Source organism: Capsicum annuum, chromosome 12 (assembly GCF_002878395.1).
Source record: "Capsicum annuum cultivar UCD-10X-F1 chromosome 12, UCD10Xv1.1, whole genome shotgun sequence".
Taxonomy (NCBI): Eukaryota; Viridiplantae; Streptophyta; class Magnoliopsida; order Solanales; family Solanaceae; genus Capsicum; species Capsicum annuum.
Window position 1 is genome coordinate 231,698,514 of NC_061122.1, and position 20,810 is coordinate 231,719,323.

Genomic DNA, 20,810 nt, shown 5'->3' on the forward strand with positions numbered 1-20,810 from the left:
GTAAATTTGTAAAGAAATAGGAAAATATTTGCTATTAATTTGCAAGTTAATGGCAAGTCTTGGCGTGCTATGGAAATTTCAAAAGAAAAAAACACATTAAGTAGACAAAAAAAAGTAGAGAAAGAGTCCTTTTCTTGTGGAAAATATATTAGTGGTGTGACTTCAACTATCTTTTTCTCACAGCTAAAAGTATTAATGCAATTCTTTGAATTGTCAAGTAATTGCACTGATTTTCTCGTAAACTCTTAATGTTCAATGCTCATATATATATATATATATATAGATTTGTATCTTGTTATCCTTAATTACAGAAAGCACAGATTTACGTGAAAATCCTTATGCGAAAAATCACGGGCAGAGATAGAGGAGGTTTCACTATAATGGAAAGAGAGTACAATGTTGGAGAAAATAGTCTCAATTTCCTCGAAATAGCCTATTAAATCGTACTTATATAATACGTGCGTACAAATAGGTCCTAAGACCGATCCCTAGACTACCACCACAGACCCCATTGAAAATCACAAATATGGGTCGCACCGCGAAACTTTTAGGACTGGATCAACAAAATTTGGGTCACAACTTTAACACTTGAAATATCATTAATTAAGTTAAAAGCATACAATAGATGTTGATCACAAAAGGTACAAGACATGTTAAAAAAGGCAACCCGGTGCACTAAAGCTACCGCTATGCGCGGTGTCTGGGGAAGGGCCCCACCACAAGGGTGTATCGTACGCAGCCTTATCTTGCATTTTTGCTAGAGACTGTTTCAAAGACTTGAGAACCCGTGACCTCCTGGTCACATGGTAGCAACTTTACCAGTCACTCCAAGACTACGGTTTCAGTTCATTAATAAAACTGACTTCGTCAATGCTAAAATTTGTATTCCACAAGTTTAATTAATTCAAAGTTCCACCTTGACCTATAGTAAGCTCGATAACAACTGAAGAGAAAGTGGAGAAGTCAATGCATAAGTCTTGCAATGAAAATTTCAAAAATGTAGAGAAATGTCATTCTCAAAAATTAGATACGACTTAGTCGTGTTGTGGGTCTATTTGCTTAATTTATTATTTTATGAAACTGAGTTGTTGAGGGACCTGAATGGACACGCATGAGACGTGGCTTATTTTTTAAGTTTCTCATTTGGTTTCGGATATCCACATTAGGGTCCTAATTAATATGTATTCGCAACGTGTAAGCCCATTTAATCTGGATCCACATCGCATAAGAGCCATTAAAGATGAAGCGTCAAGTTTTTACACGGAGTGTCCTTTCTTGTTTGAAGGTGAAACATCTAAGTTGATAGTTTTTATTCTTAAAATGGTACAGTGTTGAGTATTTGCGCGTAAAATCTTTAGTTCGAATACTCATTTATTTATTTGCTTGATGAATCTCAAAACTCCATTGGAATAGTGGCGGCATTGGCAGTGTCCAATCACACAACTTTCATTCATGTTAGGGTGGATTTGTATATCTAGTGGTGGTAGAGAGGTTTAAATCCCCAAATTATGCACGCATTCCAAGGGCGGGGCGCTACTGGCCCTTGGAAATTTCTTGGTTGTAACCTTTTTTAATGTCACGTCCCAAAATACCTCATAGACGTGAGTGGCATCTGCTAACACCACTTATCGGACGAACCAAACATCCATTCGCTTACCCGATTATATAAGCACTAAGATAGGATATATATATATATATAACTCCAAACTTTTCAAAGAGATTAATAAATAGGGGATGATTATTCAACAAACTCCATACTCAATTAATTAATACAATAATCAATTAAATACTAGTTTCTTAACCCAAATTCGGCACTAAGACCGTGGAGCATCTAATAGAGTTACATGAGTTCAGTTATCGGACATGCAAATTCAACTAGTTGAAACATATCATTCTCGATGGAGATTTGTTGGTGAACAAGTCGTTTAGCTTAAGCCTTAAAGTGAGAAATCAATACATTTTACCTTATTTGTACATATTCTAGTTCTACTTATACATATAGCCTTTCATTCCATTCATGTAATCATCTTTGAAGAAAATGAAATAGCAATTGCCTTAGCTTAAGCTCTTAGTTTCAATTGTACATTTTTTATTCCTATGAGAACATTCTTTTGATATGCACATCACGAAATGCATTCACAGCGCTTTGCTTTGAAACCTATTGATATTAAAGTTGATATGTTTTATTGTAATTTAGCATAATGCATCGTTGAATCTCGGAGCAACGCTAAATTTTTTTCCTATGATCTATTCTCAATGTTTGTGTCAGGGTATTTTACTCTTTGAATGAATTGAAACTTTGAAGTGTGTTTTATCTTGGGACCTTTATACTCATACTCGATCTTTTGATAGATTCAGATTGGCTTAGTTCCATTTTTTCTGTCTATATATATCTTGTGTTTTCATTAATTTTTTTCCGTTGCATAACTTGAGCACAGCAGCGATGAATACAAGAATGCATACACTTCACATTGATCGGATACATTAAAATCTTAAGCAAAATTGATAAATGTATCATCAAATTCGTAATATTACAAAGAAACTAAAAATCAAATACAGCAACCTAAGCCTTAACATCTGATATTATTACGTCTCGAGCACTCCACCAATTGCTCCTCCAAGCACCTGCATATTCAAATTTGTTTATTTACTGTATGATTTTTACTGCAAAGAAAGTTACATCTTACTTTTATTTTGCACTTAAATCAAATTACAATGTCTATATTAACTTGAATACCTGAAATTCTGAAATCAAATCTTGCTCGATCAGTAACTTGTCTACAATCGATTGTTACTTCTTTTGTTATTCCTTAAAAGTCGCTGTTTCTTTTTCCTTCTCGTAATAATTTTGTGCTCCAGTTTCAAAACGATTCTTGCAAGCCATATCGGATTTCTGGTTGAGACCATATATATGATGAATAATCCAATACATAGTCCACTTCCATAACCCTGAGAGCCGCTTTCCAAAAATCATTGAGAAATTCAGAATCACCTTCTTGATCGTCTAGTTCAGATACGGTATTGGACACATGATCATCGCCACAGCCTTTGGAAACTGGGAATCCACGTAGTCCATCATTGCCTTCATATGAACTGTTCTCAAATGTAGCGAATTGATTTCCTTGAGGAATGCGCCCTTCGAGATGATTGTGGGATAGATTAAAGACTTCGAGATATGTAAGAGAAGAGAACTGCACCGGAATCTCTCCAACAAGATGGTTACCTGATAGGTCCAATGACTCGACCACGGATAAATTTCCAAGTGATGGAGGTATATGACCTTCCAAACCATTATGAGATAAATTCAGCACGCGAAGTGCAACAAGATCTCCCACGATACTTGGAATATGCCCTTCAAATTTGTTGTTTGAAAGATCTACAGTGGTGTACAAAGGCGAGATTCTCACAACTTCAAGCTCCAATCCCTTTGTTACGACAGCTACCGTGTCTTGATAATACCTATTACTTGGCTCCATCTTTGATGGATCAATTGTCCTCATGGCTTTCAAATGTTGAAACAGACTCTTCGGTACGTTTTCCGTGAAGGCATTCGAAGAGAGATCTAACATTCGAAGATTAGGAAACATGTTTTCAATTGTTGAAGTTCTAATGGAACCATGCAATTCATTGGATCTCAAGCTTAAGACTTGCAGCTTTGGAAGAGTTCCCAACCACATGGAGAACGTGTCAACGAGATGATTATCTCCTAAGTCAAGAACCTGCAACTCTTTGCAATGGGCCAAAGATCGGGGGAATTTTCCCCTCGAGTTTATTTCCATGCAAGTTGAGGCTTGTCAGTGATCATCCATTGCTGAAAGCTCTAGGAAGATTCCCAGAAAGGTTGTTATGCCGCATATCCAAAACCTCGAGACCAGTGATGTTTCCCAAACATTGAGGAATTTCTCCGCTCAAATTGTTTCTGGACAAATCTAGAATTTGCAGTGATGTTGAATTGCAAACAGATGAAGGAATCTCTCCACTCAGATTATTTTGTGATATGAAAAAGATACTTGAGGTATTTGGTGGAACAGGTAGTGAACCTTGAAGCAAATTGGACCTCAAATCAATGGTTTCTACATATTGAAGAGGGATTGAAACCACACTTGTCAGCATGTTGTGGGATATATTAAGAGTGAACAATGAGAACATCCAGTTAGACCATGCCCAATCAGGAATCCTTCCTTGAATCTTATTATTTGAAATATCCAATTCCTGAAGCTGCTTAGCGGATCTTAGAAACTCCAATTCCTTCACTTCACATGCGGCAAATCGTAATAAAAAAAGAGTTTCTGGCCAAGTAAAATTAACTTTGTTGTCATTGGTCAATGAGATACTATTCTAAGAAAGATCAAGATCTGAAAGATGTTTGAGGTTTGAAAAGAGGCTGACATCCACATGACCACTAAAATTATTGAAAGAAAGATAAAGCACTGTTAGGTTCACAAGGTTTTGAATTGAGTTGGGAAGATGGCCTTGCAGTTGATTATTGCTTAAATCAATCCAGACTAGTGAATTGGAGTTGAAATCCTCAAGCTGACCAGAAAAGTGGTTGTCACTCAAGATTAAATAACGTAGTAATGGAAGATGGGAGAACATCCATGATGGTATTGTTCCATTCAGGGTGTTCGATGTAAGGTCCAAAGACACTAAGCTGGTGAGATTTGAAAGAGATTCAGGAATAGGCCCCTAAGGTTGCAATTAACAAGAGACAAAATACGCAGTGAGGTTATATAGCCAAGAGACTCAGGCAGGAAATTACCAGAAAAATTTACAGAAATGAGATCTAACTCTATGAGAGATGCACTGCTGTTCCATTTGGTCTTTGGAAAAGAACCGCTGAGCTGATCACTGTAATGTAAGTCAAGTGTTTCCAGGTTGGGCAGGTGAAAAATACTCTCAGGTATTATCCCATACAATCCTGTCCCTCCCAGCTTTAGAGTTGTTAAATGGGAAGAGAAATTCAGGGGAATGGTGGAAGAGATGTTTACATAACTAAGATAAAGCTCTGTTAATTGGGTCAAGTTCTGAAGGAGCAATTTGAAATCATGGGCTGCGAGTGTTAGATTAGTCACATATGACGTGGAGAAACGAAGAGACTGTAACCTGGAAATATGAGAGATTTCAAAAGGAATTTGACCTGAGAAAGAGGAATCAGAAAGATTAAGATGCGTCAAGGTCGAAAACCTGCCGAATTCAGGGGAGATATGAGAATTAGAGAAGTTATTCTTAGAAAGATCAAGCCTTTGGAGATGAGAGAGTTGGAATAGGCTGCTATTAGAATCAATATTCACCACAAGTTGACTGCGACTGAGGTCAAGCTCAATGACATGGCCAGTCATCTCATCACATGTCACTCCGTCCCATGAGCAGCAATCTCTGCTCACGTTCCATGAACTCGTTTTTGGATAAGTTGATGACTGATATGGACAATAAGTTGGGTGACCTATTGTAAAGGTCTTCTTGAATTTTAGAAGGGAAATGCTTTGATCTTTGCGGCACGGATGAGGTATGGATGAAGAAAACGAAAGAAGACAGAAACAGAGAAAGAGAAGAAATGAGAATTGTGTGTAGCCCATGTTTAGGATCAAATAGATCAAAAGTTGGTTGTGGGAATAAAGAAAAAAAGTATGCAATTAAGGTATGGAAGTTGGTTGTGGGAATTAAGGAAAGGGCTACTCCAAATATATATAAGAACATAATAGTTAAGACTAGTTCAAGTTACTACTAACTACTAATAAGATCTGTGTGTTTCATGATACATGCACGGAGGGTTAGACCGTACCTTACCAGTCCTAGCGAGGTAACGAACTTCTACTAATAAAAAGATGAAGAGCTAGAAAGAACTAGGTATTTTACGATCGTAACAGAGTTTATAATATATTCTATAATGATATTACAAATGAGGATGCTTTAATAATACAAAAATATAAAAATCAAAACGAAAGTTGAATTATCAACCTCAAACTTACTTGTATGTTTGGGCATGAACTGAGTGATATGTTAAAAGAAATAGTCTTTGAAATTGAATTTGAAAAATTTTATGCCGAGGTTGAACTTGTGTTTGAACATCCAATTAATTTGAAAAAAAAATTAATTAAACGTCACAATGTTACACTGCAAGTGATTATTTCCATAGAAATTTTGTCCATCTCAAGTCAATGCAGAAGTCACTTCCATAGTAATTTTAATTGACGCGGTCCAATTGTTTTGAGAAAACAATTTGTCTATTATTTTTCTACGACACACATGTCCTTTCAGTTTGAACTTTCAATTTAAATGATCGTATTCTTCACTTTAACAGCTAATTCGTAGAAATTCCATATGATAGGATCCATTTCTGTGGAGAAAATAATTTGTTTCAAATATTTTTTCTACAACAAATATTTTTTCAAAAATTCTGAAATTAATTAAATTTGTTGATTCATGTCCATCATAGAAATTTCAAATGGAAGACACTAGACACACAAATTTCTGTAACTTTAATTCGATTTTTTTCATTAGGATGTGACAACTAGTAAGAGAACCTGCTCTTTACTCTAAAGTCTGAATCATCATTGACTTAGTATACATTTAAGTCTTTGAGTGGCATCTTCCTTTAATGACCTGCATAAAAGGACTATCAAGATTTTTCAAGTCCTTACACGAGTTTTGCCATGAAATTACACATAAATCCCTTTCATTTTGATTTTTCATTTTGATGTGATTACTCATTAGTTAAACGTAGCCCTTATTCTAAGTCCAAACACCATAATGTAATGTACTTCCTGTTCTCATGTAATTATAGTAATGGCCGAATCCATCCATAAGCACTTAAAGTTACAATGATTTTTAACTTTTGACACCTAAAGTAGACGATGTTCATTTTGACACTTCAACTGATATGCAAGTGTGTCATTTTAACACTTTTTGCACATACTGCTGTAAACTGCTGTAAACATTTTCTGAACCGAAATGCTACACGGTGCCCACCTGAGCATAGAATAATCATACTGTAAAATATGCGAAAACATAATACTGTAAGGCCATAAGGTTCAAATCTGAATAAACATCTGATAAAATAATATCTAAAATTGGTATAACAATACTAACATAAATCTGAAATAATTGTCTGACATGCTGTAGTCTGAAAACCTCTAGACTGAACCGAATAAGGAGTTGAGGAGGCACGCTCCCAACTAACTCCGTCTACTGAAATAAACTGAAAACTGAAATAGTGATATGAATAATAACATAATTGTCCTCAAAGGATGAGGACTCACTGTTAATTACTACTGCTGGCTGACTCTGAAATTGCTAAGGGAGCTTTGGATCCCGTGCGTCCAAACCTATGGTATAAGACACCATAGCACGAGAAAAGTATGCGTCAGTACTTTGAATGTACTGGTATGCAATTGAGGTAGGCTGAATGCATGGGGTTCATATGTATGAACAATACTGACTAACATGAACGTGAGAACACATGCATGAATACATAATAACTATAACTGAAACTGTACTAGTACTGGATACTGAATTCTGTGTACTGATTTACTGGCATCTAAGTTTACTGAATACAGAGGAACTGATATTATATTACTAATAAACAAAATGACTGTTTCTGATAGTTCTGATTATGAAGAACTGATCTGATTAACCGTATATAACAGTCCTGAAACTGAGTTCGTGATAACATGACTATTGAGTATGAATACTGATGACATGTATTTACTAATAATATATCATGACTAATAACTGAATTTCGATAACTGATATATCTGATAACATGAGTTCTGATAACTGATAGTCTGAATGACTGTATCTGACAGTCCTGAATCTGATGGAACTAGCTGAGTTCCGTACTGTATCTGACAGTCCTGATATCCTGAAGAACTATCTGAGTTCTTTTACTGAGACTGATACTGAAACTGTAGGAAGTAGTTATCTAACCGACATGCCCCAAATACGCTATAATAGCTAAGCTGGGGTCCAATCTCTGCCCTGATTGGAAGGGTGTCAATACCGCGCCACTGGTAAGGACAAGCTGTGAGTAACCCTCATTTGGCAGGTAATCTAATGAGAACGGTGGGAACCCTCATCTGACAGGTTAAGCCACCTCATCTATCCTCAACTGACAGGTATTGATGTCTCAAACTATGCTGGCTACATAGTTCTGGAATGCAAGGACTGCTTCTAAGAATCATACCCTCTACTGGCAGGTGAGTTCCCATCCTTGGGTTTGCTCGATGCTGAATCCTACTCACAACTGAATGACACTAAACTGATTATACTGAACTGATTTTCTAGTTCATACTAGAATTAACTGAACTGTTATTGATTGTTCTGTTTAACTGAACTGAACATGGACTGAGTTTATTGAGTTCCGATGACTAGCGAAACACTACTGAATTTTGTTAACTGACTAAATGCTACTGAGTTTACTGATGTCTAAATTGAATACTGAACTAAACTGTACTGATACTGAGATTTACTGAATTTCATAGACTGACGGAATATTACTGAGATTACGTAGATTACTGAGTACTGAGTAAAACTGAACTGATACTGCCTTTACATGAGTTTTTCTAAGTCATGAGACTGACTGAAGTCTACTGAACATGGCTTGATTGGGAGTATCGTGAAAACATGACATGGCTCTAGGCACCCAACTATATTTTTCGAGTACAAGTACCCCCAGGACTCGATGGAAAGAAACTGACACCATGAAAATTCTTGATCATAGGACTAAAGTCTGCAATTCATAATACCATTAGTTGGGGATTTCATGAAAGAACTTGATAATCATAATCTTGTACATGAATAGGAATGTATCCTAACATATCATAATTTCACAATTTTAATTTCACTTGCATGACATGAACTTGTATACATGCTAACATAATGTAGTTTCATTACTTAACTTTCATGAACCATTTGTCAAACACTGCGAAGCACCAAGTTTTTAGTGATGTCACTCCAAATATCTTATTTTCACAGCTAAAAGTATTAATGCAATTCTTTGAATTTTTAATTATTTGCACTGATTTTCTTGTTGTAAAAATTTCAACGAAAGCTACTTAATACACAAATCCTTTTCATTTAAATTTTCAAGGACTGTTGCCTTTATATCACATCATCAATTAATTCCATGTTTAGGAAACACAAAATAATAATGCAATCATAAATTTCTTACAAGTATAAAGTAGAGAAACGTCATTCTCAAAAATTAGATGCGACTTAGTCAAATGAAAGAGTGTTGTGGGTCTATTTGCTTAATTTATTATTATATGAAACTGAGTTGTTGAGGGACCTTGAATGGACATGAAATTTTGAATGTGACATGGCTTATCTATTTTATGTTTCTCATTTGGTTTTCGATATCCATATTAGGGCCCTGATTAATATGTTTTCACACCGTGTAAGCCCATTTAATTTGGATCCACCTCGCGCAAGAGCCATTAAAGATGAAGCGTCAAGTTTTTACAAGGAGTGTTGTTTCTTGTTTGAAGATGGAGTATCTAATAAACATTTGGATAAAGCATTGAAACTAATAAACAGTTAATGTATTTGGTAAAAATGTATCGCATGTTGACAAGCACTTCATAGAATGCGCCCTATAAAATTTTGTGGACTATAGGTGCATCTTAAAGTTTGATTAGTTATGCATACATTCTACGCACCTTCCCCAGACCCTACTTTTATGAGTTTACTAGGTATATTGAAGAACACTTGAGTGATACGTGCGTAGTAGAATCTGAGATACTTTGAAATCCAAACTTATTAGACACGGCTAAGTCATATTACAGAGTGTTGTGCACCTGTTATTTTGTTTGATTATAAGATATTAAGCTGTTGAGACCTGATTAGACATGATATTGGGGCCTGGTTTATCTGGTTTCATGCTGTGAAGCACCATGTTATTCGTGGTGTGACTCCAACTCTCTTTTTCTCACAGCTAAAAGTATTAGTGCAATTCTTTGAATTTTCAAGTAATTGCATTGATTTTCTTGTTGTGGAAAATAGAGAAACGTTATTCTCAAAACTTAGACACGACTTAGTCAAATGAAAGAGTGTTGGGGGTCTATTTGCTTAATACATGCAATATAATTAAACATGAATTTTCAGTTTTGGTAGGAAACTGATTAGTTATTATTTTTTGTAGCAAATAGGTTTTCTTTTATGGTAAGTTTAATTTATTTTTGATTGTAATAGCACTATTTAAGGAGGAGTTGATGATCAATAATATGTAGTTTTACCAGAAAAGAAAAACAAACTTGTCTGCGTCTCTTCTCTTTTAAGTCATCACTATTTTCAGTTTTTAAGAGTATTAAAACCAACAATATTTAATAGGATTAATTCACTTATTCAATTTGTTGTAAATTGGTAAAATAAGAGTAGAGACATTTAGTTAACGAAAACACTATTTCAAAACTTTAAACTGAAGACCTATATTTAAGGATGGAGATATGGAGTAATTGCACCTATATATTCCACAACATCCTCGGATGGTAAGTGCAATTTCGAATAAAGTTATCAATCAATTCCTTCTATAGAAAATAGTGAGGTTTAATGATCATGAAGTGAGGGAAAATTGTAGGAGATCGCGGCTCAAATCCCAGTAGAAACAAGAATTACTTGTGATTTTTGAGATGCCGAAATCGTGCTTTTTGTAGAGGTTTAGTGAGAATATTGGTATAGGCAACATGGTCATGAGTTCGAATAGAAGACAATAATATCTCCCTATACAAGATTCTTTAATGACAAACCGTAATAAGAATTTAATTCCACCTTAATCCGTAGTAAATTTGAAGGCAACTGAAAAGAAATAGGGAAATTAATGTTTGTTATTCTCAACTCCTTCTATGGAAATTTCAAAGAAAGATACATCACATAACGTCATTAAATTAGATGTAAAATCCAACGTTTGCTAAAGAAAAATTTGGGAAAACATAACCTGTTAATCCTTTCACTTGGTCAGACATTTAATTATGTGGACCTATTTTATTTTTTTTTAAAAAAACTTTATTGAACCAATAATTGGTCTATAGTCAAGCATATTTAAGTAGCAAAAAATGTAGGAAAATATCATTCTTGAATATTAGACAGGACTAAGTCATATGATTATGCCTTTTTTGGTATAATAATATGATATTGAGGGACCTGATTAGACATAATATAGAGAATTAAACATGGCCTTTTCTTATTCTTTTTTGGTTTCCTATTCGGTATTCGATATTCAAATTAGGGCCTTGATTAATCTGAACTCACGCCGCGTAAGACATATTAGAGGGGGAAGCACCAAGGTTTTCCATGGAGTGTTCCTCAAAATATCTTCTTTCATGCAACAAATAATATAAATGCAGTTCTTTGAATTTTCAAGTAATTCCAGTGACTCTTGTTGTGGAGAAAGCTACCAAACAGACAACTCCATTTCACTTTGAATTTTGATACTGAAATAAATTACATATGAATTTTATTATCAAAAGAAAGAGGATAGGGAAAATTAAAGTCAAGTAAGGACTGTTGCCTTCATATGAATCATCAATCAATTCCAAGTTTAAATTACATATGAATTTTATTATCAGAAGAAAGAGGATAGGGGAAATTAAAGTCAAGTAAGGACTGCTGCCTTCATATGAATCATCAATCAATTTCAAGTTTAATTTAGAAAATGTCAAATTTACTGTTTCTTTACTGTTCTTGTCACCACCCGAACGAGGCCCTAGCCGTGACGGGCATCCCGAATTGTGATGGCTTGAGAGACCCCTTAGCATGTAATGAAAAGTACTGGTATCAGTGGCGGATCTACCCTTTGCCGAGAGGGTTCTCCCTTCGGCAAAAAATTATGCTCTATATGTATGGTTAAAATTATTTTTTATGTATAAATATTAGATGTTGAACCCCCTTCGGTTAGTTCGTATGTCCACTTATGAACCCCTGCGTGAATATTCTGGCTCCGCCACTGACTGGTATGTAGAACAATTTAAGATAATGTATAATTCATGTAAAATAATTGAGAGCATTACAAAATCAATTTAGCATAATATATAGGTAAAACACACGGGCATAATTCAAAGGCTTCAAAGCATTCTGGTAAACAATTGACTCAACTCTTTGCTTTACTTCTGAGTTAGATGGTGTACCCTACAATTCTGAAAAAGTATTGTGAAAGAAAAGCATCAACCAAGCATTTGCAGAAATCGAGTTAATATATATATATATAGAGAGAGAGTTGTTGGGTTTGAAATCGAGAGGGCGTCATGCGGAAGCTTAAAGTTTGCAAATCAAGAGACGATAATTCAGATGACAACAAAAAAAAAAACTAAAAACATATTATTGAATATGGTTTGGCCAATTGATGTACATATTAAAAACCTAAACAAAACTCTTTAAATGGCTACAATGTGGATGCTATTGTGTTATGGCATGAGAATATGTCTTCTATTTATAGATGTCCAAAACCATTCCTTCAAGAAAGAGGTTTGTCAAATATGGAAAAGTTTTATATTTTCCTTTAAAGAAAAATAAAAGCAATTATGGTACTACTTTTATTTTCCTTCAATAGAAAACTAAAACTCAATTTTGGTAAGAAAATCAGGATAAAAAACCTAACAAGAGTCAGCTTAGGTTAGCTGATGAAAAAAACTTTATAAGTATGAAGTGTTGAAAAACACTTTTAGATGCTAAAGATTATGTGTATGAATAGGTAGTTAAGTATTTGGATAAAGCGATCAAACTAATAAACAATTAATGTTAAGAAAATGAAATAGCAATTGCCTTAGGTTAAGCTCTTTGTTTCAATTGTACGAGAGCTCACTCATGCATTCTTTGATATGTACATTTTTCCGTTGCACACTTAGTATCTTTAAACTAATGCATAACTTGAGCACACGTTTAAGTAGCACACGACATTTATTGAATGCATTAACATCTTACGTAAACTTGATAAATGTTTCATCGAATTCATAATATTAAAAAAAAAATAAAAAAAATCAAATACCGCATCCTAAGCTGTTGTAACATCTGATATTATTACATCTCGAGCGTTCCACCAAATGATCCTCCAACCACCTGCATATTCAAATTTGTTTATTTTACACTTAAATTAAATTACAATGTTTATATTAACTTGAATACCTGAAACTCTGAAATCAAAATCTTGCTCGATCAGTAACTTGTCTACAGGCGATTGTTCCTTCTTCTGTTATTCTGTACAAGTCGCTGCTTCTTTTTCTTTCTTGTAATAATTTTGTGCTCCAGTTTCAAAATGATTCTTGCAAACCATATTGGATTTCTGGTTGAGATCATATATATTATGGATAATCCAACACATAGTCCACTTCCATAACCCATAAGAGCCGCTTTCCGAAAATCATTGAGAAATTCAGAATCACCTTCTTGATCGTCTAGTCCAGATACGGTATCGGACACATGATCATTGCCACAACTTTTTGAAACTGGGAAGCCATGTAATCCATCATTGCCTTCATATGAATAGTTCTCAAATGTAGCGAATTGAGGTCCTTGAGGGATGCATCCTTGGAGATGATTGTGGGAGAGATTTAAGAATGCAAGAAATGTAAGTGAAGCAAGTTGTTGTGGTATCTCTCCCGAAAGATGGTTATATGAAAGGTCCAGTGATTCAACTACAAATAAATTTCCAAGCGATAGAGGTATATTACTTTTCAATCCATTATGAGACAAATTCAGCACCCGAAGCGCAATGAGTTCTCCCATGATACTTGGAATACGTCCTTGAAATCAGTTACTTGAAAGATCGATAGTGGTGTAAACTGTCAAAATTTTGACAAGTTCAATCTCCAGTCCCTTGGTTGCAACTGTAACAGAATCTTGGTAATAATAGTCTCCAAGATATGTTGGTGCCTTCATTGTTTGATCAACTATCCTCATGGCCTTCAAACATTGAAATAGATTCGTAGGTAAGTTTCCCGAGAAGGCATTGTAAGATAGATCGATGATTCGGAGTTTAAGAAACATGTTTTCATTTCTTAAAGTTCCAATGGATCCATGCAACTTATTCGATCTCAAAGTTAAAACTTGCAGCTTTGAAAGAGTTCCCAACCACATGGGGAATGTGTCAATGAGATGATTATCTCCTAGGTCAAGAACCTCCAACTCTTTGCAATGGGCCAAAGATCAAGGAATTTTCCCCTCGAGTTTATTGCCATGCAAGTTGAGGCTTCTCAGTGAACTTCCATTGCTGAAAGCTCTTGGAAGATTCCCAGAAAGATTGTTATGCCGCATATCCAAATCTGTGAGAGTAGTAATATTTCCTAAACATTGTGGAATTCCCCCGCGCAAATTATTTCTTCCCAAATCAAGCATCTCCAGTGAAGTCAAATTGCAAATTGATGAAGGAATAATCTCCCCGCTCAGATTATTTTGTGATATGAAGAACAACCATGTGGTATTTGGTGGAATAGGTAGCGAACCCTGAAGCAAATTGGATCGCAAATCAATGGTTTCTACATACAGAAGAGGGATTGAATCCACACTTGTCAGCATGTTGTGGGATAAATTAAGACGTTGCAGTGAGAACATCCAGTTAGACCATGCCCAATCAGGAATCCTTCCTTGAAGCTTATTATTTGAAAGATCCAAAAACTCAAGATGCTTTGCGAATCTTAGAAACTCCAATTCTTTCACTCCACATGCGGCCAATCGTAACGTATAAAGAGATTCTGGCAAAGTAAAATTAACTTTGTTCTCATTGGTCAATGAGATACTATTGTAAGAAAGATCAAGATCTGAAAGATGTTTGAGGTCTGAAAAGAGGCTGACATCCACATGACCACTAGAATTATTGAAAGAAAGATAAAGCACTGTTAGGTTCACAAGGTTTTGAATTGACTTGGGAAGATGGCCTTGCAGCTGATTATAGCTTAAATCAATATATTCTAGTGAATTGGACTTGAAATCCTCAAGCTGACCAGAAAAGTGGTTGCCACGCAAGTATAAAAAACGTAGTGATGGAAGCTGGGAGAACATCCCTGATGGTATTGTTCCATTCAGGGTGTTACCATCAAGGTCCAAAGACTCTAAGCGGGTGAGGTTTGAAAGAGATTCAGCAATTGGCCCGCTAAGGTTGCAATTATAAAGATCTAAGCTTATCAGAGATGCACTGCTGTTCCATTTGGGCTTTGGAAAATAACCACTGAGCTGATCATTGGAACTTAATTCAAGTGTTTCCAGGTTGGGCAGGTTAAAAATACTCTCAGGTATTATGCCATACAATCCTGTCCCTCTCATCGTTATAGTTGTTAAATGGGAAGAGAAATTCAGAGGAATGGTGGAACAGATGTTTACATTACTAAGATCAAGCTCTGTTAATTGGGTCAAGTTCTGAATGAGAAATTTAAAATCATGGGCTGCGAGTCTTAGATTAGTTTCATACTGGTAGAGAAGAAGGGACTGTAACTTGGAAAGACGAGAAATTTCAGAAGGAATTTGACCTGAGAAAGAAGACTCAGAAATATTAAGATGCGTCAAGCTCGAAAACCAACCGAATTCAGGGGAGATATGAGAATTAGAGAAGTTATTATACGAAAGATCAAGCCTTTGGAGATAAGAGAGTTGGAATAGGCTGCTATTAGAATCAATCTTTCCCACAAGTTGACTGCAACTGAGGTCTAGCTCAATGACATGACCAGTCATCTCATCACACGTCAATCCATCCCATGAGCAGCAATCTCTGCTCACGTTCCATAAACTCGTTTTTGGATGAGAATAAGAACAATAATGAGAGTCTGAGGGATATGTAGTAAAGGTCTGCTTGAAATTTAGAAGGGAAATGCTTTGATCTTTGCGGCACGGATGAGGTATGGATGAAGAAAACGAAAGAAGAAAGAGACAAAGAAAGAGAAGAAATGAGAATTGTGTGTAGCCCATGTTTGGGATCAAACAGTCCAGAAGTTGGTTGTGAGAATTAAGAAAAGGATGCTCCAAATATATATAGGAACATAATAGTTAAGACTAATCCAAGTTACTGCTAACTACAGATAAGATCTGTGTGTTTCATAATACAAGCAAGGAGGGCTAGACCATATCTTACCTGTCCTAACGAGGTAACGAACCTCTACTAATAAAAAGATGAAGAGCTAGAAAGAACTAGGTATTTTATGATCGTAACAGAGTTTATAATATATTCTATAATGATATTACAAATGAGGATACTTTAATAATACAAAAATATAAAAATCAAAACGAAAGTTCAGTTATCAACCTCAAACTTACTTTTATGTTTGGGCTAAACTGAGTGATATGTTAAAAGAAAGTCTTTGAAATTGAATTTGAAAAATTATATGTCGAGGTTGAACTTGTGTTTGAACATCCAATTAAGTTGAAAAAAAAAAAATTAAACGTCACAATGTTACACTACAAGTGATTATTCCATAGAAATTTTGTCCTTCTCAAGTCAATGCAGAAGTCACTTTCATAGAAATTTTAATTGACGCGGTCCAATTGTTTTGAGAAAATAATTTGTCTATTATTTTTCTATGACACACATGTCCTTTCAATTTGAACTTTCAATTTAAATGATCGTATTCTTCACTCTAACAGCTAATTCGTAGAAATTCCATATGATAGGATCTATTTCTGTGGAGAAAATAATTTCTTTCAAATATTTTTTTCTACAACAAATATTTTTTCAAAAATTCTGAAATTAATTAAATTCGTTGATTGATGTCCATCATAGAAATTTCAAATGGAAGACACTAGACACACAAATTTTGTAACTTTAATTCGATTTTTTTCATTAGGACGTGACAACTAGTAAGAGAACCTGCTCTTTATTCTAAAGTCTCAATCATCATTGACTTAGTATACATTTAAGTGTTCGAGTGGCATCTTCCTTTAACGACTTGCATAAAAGGATTATCAAGATTTTTCAAGACCTTACACGAGTTTTGCCATGAAATTTCACATAAATTCCTTTCACTTTGATTTTTCATTTTGATATGACTACTCATTAGTTAAGTATCTCTTACTCTAAGTCCAAACATCATAATGCAATTTACTTCTTGTTCTCATGTAATTATAATAATGGCAGAATTCATTGACGAGCACTTAAAGTTACAGTAATTTTTTACTTTGACACCTAAAGTAGACGATGTTCATTTTGGCACCTCAACTGATATCCAAGTGTGTCATTTTAACACTTTTTGCACATACTGCTGTAAACTCTCATTCATGTGAGCTTAATCGCTTCTTACGTGGATAGTTGACCATTTAAATTATGCCAACTCATTTTAAGTATCCACCTTATTAATATATATACAATTAAATAAAGGGAAAAAAAAGGTAAAAACATATGGCAAACTAACCAATTAGTTGTTTACACGTGGTATTTTTCCAAAAAATTAAAAAATCATTTGAGTCTTTTTGGCAGCACCACCAAACCCCCAAAGGTCATCTTCATCCCCACCCCCACACCCTCCCCCAACCCCCCAAAGATCATCTTCTCCACCCCCACCCTCCCCCCACCCCCTCCTGAAGTCAATTTCTCCATTTTTTGCTTTGTTGTTTCAATTTTTTAATATCTCCATTTTGCAGACCCCCCCAACACCCACCCCCAACCAAATTGTCTTCTTCAAAACACCCCACCCCACCCCACCCACAAAAATTGTCTTCTTGAAAAATTCATTTAAAATTCTCTTTCAAATCATTTTAGCAATAACTTAAAAGTAAAGAAAATAACAACTAAAAATGTTGAAGATTTGCAAATTCTTATCACCATCATTCTTTAAATTTTTTTCAAACCCAAAAACTCATAAAAAGCTTTGAATCTAAAATTAAAATATGGGTAAAAAAACTCGAGGCCTTGTATATCATCTCAATCGTTGACATCAATAATTTTTAAGGTTTGATTTTTGAATCTATAATTTTTTTCTTTTATGCTGAAAAGATGATTTTTTTTAATCAAAAAAATAAAAAATAATAGTATTGGGAGAGAGGGACTACTGTTATTGAGAGATTTGAAGAGCATATTTGACTTTAAGGTTGATGCAAAGATGGAAAAATGACTGAAAATGTATGGGAAATGGCTGGAGTGATTGGGAAGAAGAAGAAGAAAAAAAAAATCGACTAAATTCATCATTCATGCGTCCATTAGAGAGTGTAATGCACCCACTTTGCCATGTAAGTAAAAAGTGCCAAAGTAAAAGATCACTGCAACTCTAAGTGTTTGTCGATGGGTTTTGCCTATAATAATTGTTGGTAATTTGTTAAAATGAAAACACAAGCTTATAATAAAGAAAAATTCCAATTGCAAAGACTAAAATTTTGTCCTTCTCGAGTCATTGCAGAAGTCTCAAGTGATGGGGTCATTTGTTTTGAGAAAATAATTTGTCTATTATTTTTTCTACTATACACGTCCTCTCAATTTGAACTTTCAGTTTAAATGAACGTATTCTCCACTCTAACAGCTAATAGGAATTTTTTAAAAGCTTTTCTATTAGTGAAAAGGATAAATTTGCACCATTTACTAGATGACGAGGTTATATATGCACCACTTTTTTAAAACAAGGGTATATATTTTTGAAATTGCAAAGCTCAAAATATATTTGTCCGTTGTCCCTAAAAAGGAAAAAAAGAACGACAAAAATTAAGTCAAGAAAGATAATAAATTGTGTATGACAAATGTGTTGTAACTTTCTGTGAAAATTTTAAGTGAAAAGCTACTTAACACATAAATTTCTTCCCCTTTGATTTTTCTTTTTGATGTGAATAATGAATGTATATTGACAATTACATAATATGTGACTTATAATTATCAAAGTGAAGGAAGAAAATAAAAAAAAAAAAAACAAGATACAAAACAAAAACTAAATCTTATGGATAACTGATAGTATTTTGTCAAAAAAATTACATAATATGTAATTTATAATTACCACACATACATTTAATAGGATTTCAATTGTTCATCTTGTTATCAATTGGTAACATACATTTACGGAGACATTTAGTTAATGAGACAAAAATATAAAAAATATATTCATACAATCAAATAAAATATGTATTTTACACTCAAAAGGGAAAAAAAAGTCTAATTGCAAAGACTTAGCACCACTCTCATTCATAGAATTTTCATATGATAGGGTCCATTTGTGTGGAGAAAATAATTTCTTTTAAGTACCTGTTTTCTAATTAAATTTGTTGATTCATGTCCATCGTAGAAATTTCAAATGAGAGACACTTAACATATAATTTTTTTAAATTTTAATTTGATTTTTTCATTAGGATGTAACAACTAGTAAAAGAACGTACTCTTTATTCTAAAGTCTCATTCATCATTGATTTAGTATACATTTAAGAAAAACTTTGGTGTTGCAAAATAAAAAAGGAAAATAAAATTCAAGTTCTTACTAGTTTTAAGCTATCAATGATATTGTGAATTTAATTTAAATATAATATTTTGAGAATTCAGAGAGTTGGGTACCAAATGACTTCACACAGTAGAATCATAGACTTACTTAAGAATACAAGAATCTTACAAAATATATAGCGACAATAATGTCTCCCTATATGAGACTCTTTAGTGACTTACATTTTGATGCTATTTTTTTTATTGTGAGAAGAAAATTCAAGACAAACCATAATAAGAATTTAATTCCATCTCGACCCATAGTAAATTTGAAGGAAAGTAAAAAGAAATAGGGAAGTTTCAAAGAAAGCTACATCAAATAAAGTCATTAAATTTGATGTAAAATCTAACGTTTACTAAAGAAAAGTAGGACAAAATAACCGATAAATCCTTTTAATTGGTTAGACATTTAATTATGTGGACCTATTTTATTAAAAAAATACTTTATTGAACCAATAATTATTCAATAGTCAAGCATATTTAAGTAGCAAAAAATGTAGGAAAATGGCATTCTCTAATATTAGACATGACTAAATCATAGTACAATGTCTCTTTTGGTAATTGGTATAATATTATGATACCGAGGGACCTGATTAGACATGATATAGAGAATGAGACGTGGCCTTTTCTTATTCTTTTTTGGTTTCCTATTCGGTATTCGATATCCAAATTAGGGCCTTTCCTCTAGGTGCCCAAGGATCATGACTTAGTCTTTATGCATTTTGTCAAGTATCTCAAATAACACGGTTTCAACTCATTATTATATAAAATGCATTTTGTCAATACTAATAATTTTATTCCACAATGTAATTGTTTCCAAATTACACCTTGACCTATAGTAAATTTGAAAAGAAATAGGGATGTATTTGTTACTTGCAAGTCAATGCTATGAAAATTTCAAAAGAAAGCACATTAAATCCAAAAAAAGTAGATAAAGGGTACTTTTCTTATAGAAGTGTTTCATTTTCAATGTAACAGTAAATTAAAAACTTTGGCAATTACTTTCCAAAATGTGGAAATCTTTCTACCCATGAAAAAGTATTGTGAAAGAAAAATATCAACCAAGCATTTTCAGAAAGAGTTAATATACTGTCATCTTAGGTTAGCTGATTAAAAAAAATTAATAAATATGAAGTGTTGAAAAACACTTTTAGATGCTAAAGATTGTGTTTATAAATAAGTAGTTACGTTTGGATAAAGCATTGATACAAATAAACAGTTAATGTATTTGGTTAAAATGTATTGAATGTTGACAAGCACTTCGTAGTGCACCCTATAAAATTTCGTTAACTATAGGTGCATCTTAAAGTTTGAATAGCTCCGATGAATCTTTATAAATTGTACGAAACGAAGTAAGGATAAGCTCTACATACCTTTCTCAGACCCTACTTCAGTGAGTTTACTAGGTATATTAAAGAACTCTTGAGTGATACAAGTGTAGAAGGATCTG

At 34.0% G+C, this 20,810-nt stretch overlaps 1 pseudogene; it reads right to left on the minus strand.

Moving 5' to 3' along the window:
• Positions 1 to 2,482: 2,482 nt before the first annotated feature.
• Positions 2,483 to 16,289, minus strand: LOC107851747 (annotated as a pseudogene).
• Between the last annotated feature and the right edge of the window lie 4,521 nt (positions 16,290 to 20,810).